General features: G+C 44.6%; 1 protein-coding gene across 2 annotated transcripts in view; it reads left to right on the forward strand.

Moving 5' to 3' along the window:
- shot (dystonin-like protein short stop) overlaps positions 1-13373 on the forward strand; it is an 805796-nt gene that overhangs the window by 1025 nt on the left and 791398 nt on the right. The window lies entirely within an intron of this gene.

Genomic DNA, 13373 nt, shown 5'->3' on the forward strand with positions numbered 1-13373 from the left:
GACTGACGTGGAGCCGGTCTAGAGGTTGTACGAAATTATGCATAGGGCGGTAATGGGCAGGGGGTTATTTATTTAGTAAACCATAGAGCACCTCGCTTTCCAAGTAAACGAAAACTTCAGTGATCAAAATTTCCAAAATGTTAATAGTGTTTAGTAGTTTCATCCTCATTGTTCAATGAGATAGGAGAGGACAGACGTTTTGGTCAAAATGACGCTGAAATGAGAAGGAAGCGCAACTCAAACATGACAACTTCGTGCACGTTTATTTAACACACATGTTCTCTATTAGCAAATGCTTTATGAAAAACGTCTTCGGGCCAGTTCAATTAACCGAAATAGCCTGGACATAATTCTAAGCACATGGGCTGTGTCACACCAAACGCAGAGTTTGATATACTGTACATGGTTCAATCAGTGACATAATAGTATGCACGTGTCAGAATTGAAATTTAATTCATATAGGTGGAAAAAATAACCAGACGGTGGCTGGAATTAACATCTTAGCTACCCTCTGAAGAGGTTAGCTAGATTAATATCGCTTAGCTAGAACTAATATCTGAAACGATACTACTTCAAGACCAGTCTAATCCGTGGAGTGGAAATTGCCTGGAGCTGAGTGAAATCACATGGCTAGCATGAAAAAACCTTTGTTCTCACAGATTAAGACGGTCTCGTAGGATACTTATTCTTTAGGTGAACAAATCCATCGACTTAGTGACGAAACGGTAATAAGGATACCGAAGGGGGAGACTGTTTTTCGTTCAAAGTTGCGTACCGGTACTCTGGTTCTTAATAGAATAACGAAATTTGTATGGCGTCCCGTGACGTCACTCTTCTCGGCATCGGTGACGTCAAATGCAGTCTCCTTGTTTCGGCACGTATTTCTTCCTCGGGTGACAGGATGAAGAACGAATAATGACAGAAGAGGACATGACTCGGCCGTCCACGGCGTCTCGGAGGAACACAATAGAGAGCAAAAAGTAACAGACTTTTTATGTAGGCCCACATGTGTATTATAAAAAAGTGCGGAGGGGAAACACACATGAATTTACATACATACCTGTGTTTGTGTGTACAGTGGGAGTTGTGGATATGCATACATGAGTATGAGTATATATATATATATATATTATATATTGGATATCAATTATTCGACGCTGGTTTGCAGTCTTGGTATAAATAAATAAATAATAAATAAATTTTATTTGGCATTGAGTCAATATACATGAAATGCAGATAATGGAAAGTACACATAGTTCGAAATAACTTATAAAACTATCCTATTTCACGATGGACTTCCCGAGTATTGTTTGCTTCTGTTATCCCTACTGGCGGACGATGTTGGATCTAAATTATGATATTTATTATACCATTACATGCTAACAGTGGATCTGGGCGGGTGGACTGCAGCTCCAGTGTGCAAGTTATGGGGCAGACTTCACGTCTAGCGGACAGGATATTGGTTCCGACCTTTCTTACTCAGAGAACAGAGTTGCCAGTTAGTTATTGCTCTTGCGAGAAGGACGTCAAAGAGAACCGTCTCCCTCCGCTCATCCGCGAAACTTGGCATCACACTCGCTTCGATGTGGAGATGCAGCCTTGAGGGGCTGGCATTCGGTCTCCCGATCGAGCCTAGGATATTGATCGTTTCGTCTTCAGTAAACCCTAATCCCCCCTCCCACTCTTCCACACAGCTCCTTTTCTTCCTATTCCACTCCTTTTGTCTTCCTCCACCTCATTTTCCTCTTCCTCACCTGTCTTCCACCTCCATTTCCTCCACTTCATTTTCCTCTTCCTCACCTGTCTTCTCCTCGCTATTGTCTTCCTCCTCCTCCTCCTCCTTTGTCTCCCTCCACCTCCTCCTTTGTCTCCCTCCACCTCTTCCTCTTCCTTCCCTTTGTCTTCCTCCACCTCTTTTTTCTCTTTTCTTCCTTCTATTCGCCCTCCTCTCATTTGTCTTCCTCCACATTTTCTTCCTCTTTCCCCTCATCTTCCCCTTTCTCCTCTTCCTCTTTCCTTTCCTCTTCATCTTTCCTTTGCCCCTGCCTTTGGTTGTCCTCTTCCTCCTGTTAGCCGGCAACATAGAACCAGACCCACAACAGTACCACACAACCGGCACTTCAAAATGTATTCAGAGAGAAATCTTTCGAAAACCACCAAAAGCCGGTGTGGGTTAGCGAGTGTCCAGTCAGTGAAACCGAGACATTTATCATTATTATTATTTATTATTTTACTCGGGTTTCTCTCGTATGGAAACTCGGCAAGTAACAGGAGACCATACAGGGAATGAACACGGATGTGTATTTTTTATTTTTTGTGTAGCACACTTTCATTCCAATAATGTTCATTGTTTCAACACTTGTTCAGCTTCCACCCCATATATAATACATACAGGTATATATATATATATTGTTGTGAAGGTTTGACAGATGAGTGAAAAGGTGGTAGAGAAATACGGGTTAGAGCGAGAACACTGTATTACTGACGTTTCGACTAACAAGTCTTCTTCAGAGTGGAAGACTTGTAGTCGAAACGTCAGTAATACAGTGTTCTCGCTCTAACCCGTAATTCTCTACCACCTTTTCACTCATATATATATATATATATATATATATATATATATATATATATATATATATATATATATATATATATATACATACAGAATTATTGAAATCACCTTGGGCGCTCGAATTGGTGATTCACTTCATACATGCGCGCGCGCGCACACACACACGCGCACATACACGCACACACGCACATTTTCTCCTGGCTTCTTCTTGTACTTTGTTTTCCATTGTTTCTTCTCTATTCCCGTTTGTCATGCGCCAGCATCTGTGTCTCTTTTGTTCTCTTCCTTTGTAATTATTATCTCGTTACGTTTCCTCGTTTTCTTTTCGCCCATCCAATCCTTTTTACAGTTATTTCAATTTACCCCCATTTGGCACGCTGTCCATTCTTGGCTTTAATGCCACATGCCCTTCCATGAAGTGACCGTTAGAGCAATAATTTTGAACCGAATTCGTTGTTCGAAAACGTGAGCGATATCGTGCAACGGTTCTATAAATGGTGCAGTTGTGAATGAGATGCACATTTATTTATTATAATTTTAATTTATTATTTTTACTTGTATATTTTTTCAACGAGGCCCCTCGAGTATTGAAGCCGTGTCTTCGACTCTGGTGTCACAAAGCGGATTTCGTGGACAACCTTCTGGGCTGTGGAATGGATATAAAATCTCTCTATCTCCCACTGTCTCCACACCATTTATTCATATGGGGAAACAGACCATCTGTGACCACTCCCGTTCCTCCTTTTGACCAGACAACACAGACGTACTGTTCAACACGGATGTCCAATGTTCCCTTCCAATGGTTTCCCAGCATTATATCTCGTGGTAAGATAATTAACTCTTTCTCATTCTCTCTCTCTCTCTCACACACTCTCTCTCTACGTTTGGTGTAAGATCAGTTTTGAAGTTTAGCCAGGATTATGTGGCTCACCACACAATATGCAGATTCCTTGCATCCTCAAAGTACAGTTACCACTGTAAAAGAAATAGACATGACGTCATCACTATAATCAATCGTCGACATGACGTCACTATAATCAATCGTCGACATGACGTCAGTACTTTAAAGCCATTCGTCGAAATGACGTCACTGCTATTAAATCAATCGTCGGTGTGACGTCACTGAAATTAATCGATATGTGCAAGTCCAGGAAAGCTCGCTACCCATGTTGCCCCTCCCACCCCACCCCCACTGTCGTGGGAATCGTCAAACTGATTTATGCATTACACGCATGCATGCATGCATCGGCGAGGAATGACATTTGATTTGTATCGATTCACTTGTTTATTTATTGAATTATTCATCTATTTATTTCTATTCCTCGATGCTACTTGTACTGACCTTGGTTCGAGTCTGTAAACTTGCTTCGTGAAGAGCAGTACAAACGGTCGCAAAACACCGGCTTGAAATGCGAGACTGCCGGCTAGTTGTTTGTACCCCCAGTGTTTATTTGTCTGTTGCTCCATTTGTATCACCTTCATTTACTTGTTTATTCATCGTTACTCATGTTTCTAGATATGCCGTCTTGCAGGCAAACATTTTGGGTCTTAAATGATCACGGAAGGGGTTAATTGAAATAATAAGTTCTCTTGTTGACATAATGGATCCTGCTGCTCTTTCAGGGCACTAGTGTGGCTCTAGAAACTTCTTGCAAAATAGTTATTCCATGAAAACGAAGACGTCATATATTGTAATTTTATAAAACATTCCAGGCAAAATTATATATATATATATATATATATATATATATATATATATATATATATATATATATATAATATATACATATATTCATATACATATACATATATTCAATCTCGATAATATCTGTAGCCATCAATTTCTATTATTTTTAGATTTTTTTTCTCCGGCAGTTTTTTTTTTTTTTAATACTTAAAATAAAATGACTGTTCTAACTGTAAGGTTTGCCGACCACTGCCATTTGGTCATCAATTAAAAATAAAACTAGATAAAGATCAAGAAGTGACCTGCATGAGCGGGTGGGGAAGAGGGAACTTCGTAAGAAATATTTATGGACATTCTAATGTTCCCAGAAATCACTAACCATATCAAGTTGATGGCGGTGGTCATAGAAAGATCTTTGGGTTTTAGGTTGATGTTCAAAGTTAGAGAGATGGTGGTTCTTAGTGAGAACTATTTAAAATAGTTTCTCGTAGTCCTCATAATAGAACCCCAAAACTCAATGGAGATGGTTATATATATATATATATATATATATAAATATATATATATATATATATATATATATATATATATATATATATATATATATATATATATATATATATATATATATATATATATATAAGGAAACTTAGAAAGGCGATGCCGGTATTGATTTGACACTCCATAGAGGTTTGGGACCCACCCTGCAGTGAATTTAATCCACTTGTCTCCTCAGAACAAGATCAATAACTTCCACCTTCATAACCAGACTTGTGTTAAGGGCGTTATGTATAGGGCACGGGGGTACGTATGGAATAATATGCACTGTATACAAATTGGAGAAAGTATCAGTTTGACTGTCTCCTGTGGCCAGTTTCAACCATTAAATTTTAGCGAGAACTAAGTCAGGGGTACCAACGTTGTATGTTCGTAACGCGGGAGTTTGGCGTGAAAATAAACTAGGCAGAAACTTCCCAGAAGTTAAGGCCACCAGATCGATTATATTTACTATCAAGCGCCTGCAGTGTAACAGGGTTAGTACTAGTGTTGGTATCCCTGCTTAGATATTAGCAAATCGATGTTTAGACGAATATTGCAATTATCGTGAAACGTGCACCTATGCAAGGTTGGCAACACTGAAAAGATGAGTCTACCCAAAATGCAGAGTTGGTTACCACTGTATCATGGACTCTTCACTTCTACAGGGTTGGCAGCATTGGTTAAAGGTTGTCAGCCCTGTGTTCCGATGAACTAAAAAAAAAAGCGTGGTGAATATACCATGAAAGGAACTGTTGTCACGTTTGTAAACGACCGCGCCGGTTGAAGCCTGCAGTCACCATGCTTGCTCGATTTGAATGCGGGAGTTTGTACCCAACCCCACCCGTACCTGTAAATTTCCACAACGGATATTCGAGGCCCTAAACAATGCAGAGAGTCACTCAAGCGAAAGAATGGCCTAGGCTACCTGTGGTGCACTGTATTATGTATGTCCAGACAGTGCAGGTGAGGGGGTATAAAGCAGACGATTACCATAACAGTATTGCTTGGGATGGAAGTCACTGGGTGTACTGAAATAGATTTTAGAGTGCTGGAGTAATTTGTTCCTTGAAGAAATTTAGTAGCTGTAGAGCCAGATGTTATGCAGTGCTTGACTGAAAAAAAAACTGACTGCAAAGGGGTGCTGAGGTTGGGATAGGTTAAGAATCTGCCGTGACAAGATGGTTTAGATTATCGGTGAAACTGTCACACATTTGCTAGATGATATAGAACTCGGCAGAGAGGCCAAGTGAAGAATTTTTGTTTTCTATTTTTCACTCGGTAGGAAGAATAGATTTAGCAACTACTGCGAACGTGCTTTTTGTATGGCAATACGTGTTTGTGTTGAAATCGGATTCACTCGTTCCCCCGAATTGTCGACGCAACAACATAAGGCTATAATTGGATGTGTTTACTCGTTATCCCCTTCCTGTCCGACGACTGCCGGTTGTCATGGAAACGAAGAAATCTGCCAAATGTCACCCAAAACAAAATTGGCAATTCCCTGTAAGGGAGAGATTAATCGAGATATGTGAGCCTCCCCCCCCCCAAATTGCTTAACCGATTCCACAGAAACAGGGTTATGGAAATAGGTAGCACAGAGCTAATCGGCAGCCAGGTTCGTGTTGGGCAGACTATGTAGGCTTGATCATCACTGAATGAGCAATGTGTTGTCTTACACATCATCCCTTCATCATGGGTACAATGGATGTGAAAATAACGACCAATCATAAACCATTTGGCAAATCATGATAATTATTTTTCCCTCATAGGAATAGTAATATGGACCTAAAGGTCTCCTGTCGGCATGCTCCGCCTTTGTAATTAAACGACGAAGCGATGAAAATAGTCGTAGTATTTTTAAACAAGTTGTTCTCAATACAGTCAATACTTGTACCTAGACCTGTCCCGACATAACCCAGATCTATCTCAAGAGCTTTGCACTTAACTAAATGAAAATAGTCGGACGCGGCTTCAGCTAGAGGGAAATCTTAAAAGAATAGAATTTCTTTCAAACCTCACCCGATTGCATTGATAGGCATGCGCAGTCGCAATTCACGCAAAATGATCGCAGAATAAACTTAACGGTCACGTGAATGTAGTCACACCCAGAGAAATAAATGAATGAATAAATAAATGAACAAATAATAATCTGTTGTATGCATCACGGTACAGGACGTGAGTGGAGGCGAGACCGGAAGGTGGTGGTGGGTGGCAGGTGGGGGTGCATCCGACTTTGAAAAGGACGCGCAGACGTTTCTTGGGGGGGTGGGATTTTTGCTTCAGCCTATATTTAAACCTTTTCATCGTAAATGACAACTTGTAGACTATGTCCTGATGTTTTTAGTCAACCGAGGGAACACTCCACCCCCGGAACACAGGAGAAGGGTGAATAGAAAGCCACCGGAAATTATGAAATGTTCCAGAAGATTCCCATGCGTCGGTCATTTGGGTCGTGCTTGCGAGGTCTGCCGGTTTTTCTTGGACGAGACTTGGAGGTATAAAAGTTTGGGAAGAACGTCCTGCCTTTGGAGACGAAACATTTCTTCTTCACTATAAGGAAGAGTCCGGTAGACTTGCACTTGTTTTTCAAACAGGACCCAATATCTTTACTATTAGACAAACTAATCTGACTGGTGGATTTCGTCTTGAATATAGAATGCGGTCCCATTGAATCTTCTCTTGCTGTGTGTCACTTTAGCTTTTATTCTGGCTTCTGACAGGTTATTTTATTCGTCTAGGGTGGACCTTCATTATGAAAAGGGAAACGATATGGCCATTCACGTGGATGGCTTCCCAGCCTGGTTTGACTTCACAGCGCATGCGCGAACGCGAAGTCTGTCAACAAAGATGATGATAAGTAATACCACACTGCTTTTCGCTGTGCAGTGGAGTATACGTGGCTGATGATTTAATAGAATCGCATGAAGACACATAATGATTGTCGAAGTCTTTCTCTTCGTCAGAATAAGAACGACGGATGAGTAGCTCAAAGAGAAGGGTGAGTTCAACGTTGACAAGAGTTTTTGACAGAGAAAACACCATTTGACGGGGAAACCTTTTTTGGTCGTAATCAGTTTCGCTCTGATTTTTTTTTTCAAGTACAGAGACGAAACGTAATAGATTAATCAAGGCTTCGTCCTCAGATTGTGTTTTCTCTGCCAAGATTGTCAGTAGTTTACTCGAATAAGTTTTAGCAACCTGATTTCTTGAATAGTGACACTTCCAAAAATATAAATAAGCAAAAATTTTTTTTGTATTGTTTATCTAGAACTAGGGATATATATTATATATTCTAAGTAAAATTTGCTGGTATCTGTCCGCTACCTCATTAGGAGTAGTGACACAGCGTTTTTCATTGGTTACAAATGGTGCATGGAAGTTTCTTTTTCGTAGATTTTTTTTTAAAATAAATTACCTGTGACTGTAACCTGCTGCAGCAGTCAAAGTACACAGGGCAAAGGTGATGGCCTGAGGTTACCTGCAATTTAACTTTGAACTATTTTTGATATGTATAGGCACACACACTCACACCTTGTAGCGCAGTAGTTGGAGTTCTCGCCTGCCACTACGGTGGTCCGGGTTCGAAGCCCGCCCAGGGCTGAAATTATTTCTGTATCGCTGTGCTACGGGTTGTTACTCCAACTCTCGTGGGCGGGGAGTTGGGTGTGTGTATACGTGTAAGGTCACAGTATTACCCATAGATCGGTCATATATGAGCTCTGAGTTCTCATCCGGGAGGTTAATAACTGTCGATCACGAGTCCAACACGTGGTCCAAGACTATGGTGAATCACACACATTTTTGACTTGTACTGGTAGACTATATTTTCTAAACAAATAAGCATACACACACTACATTATTTTGACTGAACTAATAAAGTGCGTTCCATCTCGTATAATCTGTTGCTTCAGATATTTCCTGTTTGTGTTTGGTGTACAGATTCAATCTTGTGCAATTATATCCTATCCTGTTCACTTCCCTCCACGCTTCATAACAAACCTGTCATTTCTTTTTCGAAGAGACTGTTTTGTTCTCTTGGCTTTGGCATGTTTGTTCCTCTCGCCACATTTCTTGAAATTGTGTGTAATGTCAGTGGAGCCGTAGGTAATTGCAATGCGACGGTTGGTGCCAGACATTTGGCATACCTGCAGCGCGAAACCGGTCCAAATTGTCTTGGGGATAAGCGAGTGGCATGGTATAATGCCTACTGTGGTAAGGCACGGTGTCTCGTGATGTTGTGGCTTGGTGTGCCTTCATTCTTGACCTTAATATCTGTAGTCCTGTACCATGGGAAGCCTGTGAGTGGGCACTTACATGTGCCTTAGTGTGGCCCTCGTTTGTGCCTTAGTGTAGCCTTTGCAAGTGCCTGAGTGTGGCCCTTGTAAGTGCCTGAGTGTGGCCCTCGTTTGTGCCTTAGTGTAGCCTTTGTAAGTGCCTGAGTGTGGCCCTTGGAAGTGCCTGAGTGTGTCCCTTGCAAGTGCCTGAGTGTTGCCCATGGAAGTGCCTGAGTGTGTCCCTTGCAAGTGCCTGAGTGTGGCCCTTTGTAATTTCCTCGTTTAGGCCTTAATCAAGTGTCATGGCGCGGCCCGGCCCTTTGTTAGTAACTCAATGCGGCCACAATCAAATACCTCGTTGCTTTCTAGTGGCGAGGTATTGGACCCCGGGACACTTGTAGCTTGGCGCATTAAACACAATTTCCATTCGGATTGGAACCCAATCACCTTTGCAAGAACCGCAGAGGCTCCTTGCCCTCTTTCCTTCTTATCCTCCTCCTCCTCTCCTCCTAACTCAACCAACCATGGCTTCCCATTTTTCCCCCCATTTCTGCCCAATTTTTTGCTCTGCCCTTAACTCCGCTCCTTGTCCAGGATTTCATGACGTCTTGAACCCTATTTTTCCTTTCCCATTTAACTTCCACTTTCCTCTCTGTCCTCCCCTTTCCTTGTTATATGTTGCCTGTTGCCTCCATACCTACCCATCCCCCTACGGAATGTCATTTTGGTTTCCCAGACAAATTGAAATAATTTTTTCTCCACTGGTCTTCTTGTTTTATTTCTTGGCTTGTCTCCCTGGCTCGGGAGCCTAAACCTTACCCCTTTTACGTCATCGCGGCTGATATTGTCTAATCTTCCCCCCTCCTCTTCTTCCTCTCCCCCTTGTCCCCCCGTCTCTTCCCTCTCCACTTGTTTTCCCCTCACTCTCTCCCCTCTCTATCCCTTGTCTTGCCTTCCTTTTCCCTATGTCTTCCCCTCATATTTTCCTTTGTTTTCCCTTCCCCTCTTGTCTCCCATTTCCCTTGCTTTTGCTCCCTTTACTAAATCTCTTGCCTTCTATCTCCCTTCTTCCCTTTCCCGCCCTTTGCTCCAACTTACCCTTTCCCTCGTCTCCCTCTTCGTTTCCCCTCTTTACCCCGTCCATCACTCTTCCTCCCTATCCCACTTCCTTCTCACAGACGATCCCTCATCCCCTCCCACTCCTCGTGCACCTTTCCCGAACTCCCTCCCACTCCCACTCCCACTCCCATCCACGGTTCCCCCTCCTCCCACCCCCTCTCCACCTCCCATCTGTGGCAACAAATTTAGGCCCAACCTACCCTTGCCCACTGACTTCCCCTCACTAAACCCTCATTCTCCCCTCAACTCCCGCAGACCCTCAAGTCTCCCCTCACTTGAACGCCTTAGCTCTTGTATGCCTCCCCTCCCCTCATTTCCTCCCCCACCTTCCCGTCCCTCCCATAGACCTCCTACCCATCACAGATACTCCCTTCCCAATGCTCATCGTTTCTTAATCCTCTCTCCCATTCTTCAATCCCCCCAAGTATCTATCCACCCTCCCACATCACCCCTCCCATCAGCTTATCAACCCTCTAACATCCAGGTACTCCTAACCTTCGAACTCCCGTCTCCCGTGCGTGCCCCTAGCACCCGAAACTTCTTCACCGTTTCCTCATACCTGTCCCAATTCCCAACCTATTCATCGAATCCTCTCGTCAACCATTTCTTCCCCTTGGGTGATACAGACAAGGTCATCATATTAAGACAGCAGATCAGGACTCGTAGTTATGGATTTAAATTGGACAGTTTTAGATCTAAGAAAGAAATAAACAAGAATTGCTTTACCAGTAGAGTAGTTAATGAATGGAATAAACGTAGCAACCATATAGTTGACGCTGAAACTGTTGTTTTAAGATGCTATAGCTTTATGGATGGTGACGATAGGTGATAATGGACATGGAACTGCCTAGTGTAGGCCTTATGGTCTCTTTCAGTCTCCTCCATTCTTATGATCTCATCACATGTCCTCATTCCCTCCCCATCCACTCTCCTCTCGTCTCCTTTCTCCATATCCACCTGCCTCTTCCACATCTCCAACTTCCCCAATAGTGGAATGGGGTATGGACTGTATAAGTTTGATGAAGTCTGTATTTTAGAGACTTGAAAACACACCTACGGACCAGAGGTACGTAGCATTCTGTTATGATCGGAGACTTGCCTTTAAAAAATTATATATATATAAAATAGAAATCCCTGTTGATGTTTTCTCTGTCCTGCTGCCCCTTCTTGTACCACCTTGACTCCGATTGGTTATATTTTGAAGAATGCATCTATGAAATATACGAGAAAACATGCGAACAGACAAAAAGAAATTACCACGCAAGATCACACAGGAGAAATACGAATATAATTTTCAAAGGACGAATTTTATTATGAAAAAAAAAGATTATCCATTTCTTCGGCGAAATTTTGAAATATTGTCCCCAAGGATAGAAGCGCTGGTTATTGCCGGTGAAGTGCGAGAATGATCCCCACACTTCATATCCCCCCCACCCCACTTCACCCCACACTTCACCCCCGCATCCCTTCCACCCCGTCTGTATACTCGTATGCCTACTGTCGTATGACTCCCCCTCCATATATCATCCTCCCCACCCACTCTCCCCTTCTTTCTCTTCCTTCCCACTCCTCTCCCCTTTCCCCCATTCCTTCTCTCCCCCTTTCCTCCCACTCCCTCTCTCCCCTTCCTACCCCTTCACTTTCCACCCACTCCCTCTCCCCTCCACCCCACTCCCCTCCACTTCCCTCCCTCTCCCCTCATTTCCCACCCACTCCCTCTCCCCTCAGTTCCCACCCACTCACTTTCCCCTCAGTTCCCACCCACTCACTTTCCCCTCAGTTCCCACCCACTCATTTTCCCCTCAGTTCCCACCCACTCCCTTTCCCCTCTTTTCCTACCCACTCCCTCTCCCCTCCACTCCCCTCCCTCTCCCCTCATTTCCCACCCACTCCCTAACCCCTCTTTTCCTACCCACTCCCTTTCCCCTCATTTCCCACCCACTCCCTTTCCCCTCTTTTCCCACCCACTCCCTCTCCCCTCATTTCCCACCCACTCCCTCTCCCCTCTTTTCCCACCCACTCCCTCTCCCCTCTTTTCCCACCCACTCCCTCTACCCTCCGCTTTCCACCCACTCCCTCTACCCTCCGCTTTCCACCCACTCCCTCTCCCCTCATTTCCCACCCACTCCCTCTCCCCTCTTTTCCCACCCACTCCCTCTACCCTCCACTTCCCACCCACTCCCTCTACCCTCCACTTCCCACCCACTCCCTCTACCCTCCACTTCCCACCCACTCCCTCTATCCACCCCATTACCTTTCCCCTCATCTCCCATCCACTCCTTCTACCCACCCCTTCCTACCCAGTTCCCTTCCTCATGATAACTGTGTACCCTTGCCAACCGCCACCGCCCGTCGGCGGATCCGCCGCGGCAGCCACATCGTGAGTCATCTGCAGCCGTGAGCGGCTATTGATTCGGCACCGTCTGCTTCAGGATGCCCTGCTACCTCCACCACCACGACGACACGCATGCAACACCCCCCCCCCCCAAGTCCTCCCTCGGGGGAGGGTGGGTGGGCAGACTTCGTGAGCCTCCCCCCCCCCCCGCCGCCGCCGCCGACGTCGTCTACGAAGTGCGGGTGCCACCTGGGACCCGAGGGCGTGAACCACGAGGGTTTGCGGGGGGAACTTGGGGTGCCGCTGGCGGTACTTGGCAACTCGGTTGTGGCACTCTGGGCCGCACGACCGACCGATCGTCCGCTCGCTCGCTGCAGTGCTCGGTGTCTGTACCGCCATGATGACCCTCCTCTTTCCTCCTCCTCCTCCTCTTCCTCCTCCTCCTCTTCCTCCTCCTCTTCCTCCTCCTCTTCCTCCTCCTCTTCCTCCTCCTCCTCCTCTTCCTCCTCCGCCTTCTCTTCATCTTCTCTCCTAATCTCCTCTCCTCCTCTCCTCCTTCATCTCCACCTCTTTCTACTCTTCCTCATCTTCCCTCCTCACTCTCCTCCTCCCCACTCCACTTCTTCCATTAATTCCTCTTCACTTTTCTATTCCTCCTTTCTCCTCCTCCGCCTTCCTCTTACCTCCTCGCTCCTCCATCTCCTTATCCCTCTCCCGCTCATTTTCCTCCTTCCCCCCTCCACCTCCTACGCCCCCCATCTTACCCCTCCAGACTCCCCTTCCTCCTTCACATTCCTCCTCCCCTCCACCTTCTACTCCCTCATCTTACCTCGCCACCCTCCCCTT

The sequence above is a fragment of the Oratosquilla oratoria genome, chromosome 40 (assembly GCF_046742065.1).
Source record: "Oratosquilla oratoria isolate Oo_2021 chromosome 40, ASM4674206v1, whole genome shotgun sequence".
Lineage (NCBI taxonomy): Eukaryota > Metazoa > Arthropoda > Malacostraca > Stomatopoda > Squillidae > Oratosquilla > Oratosquilla oratoria.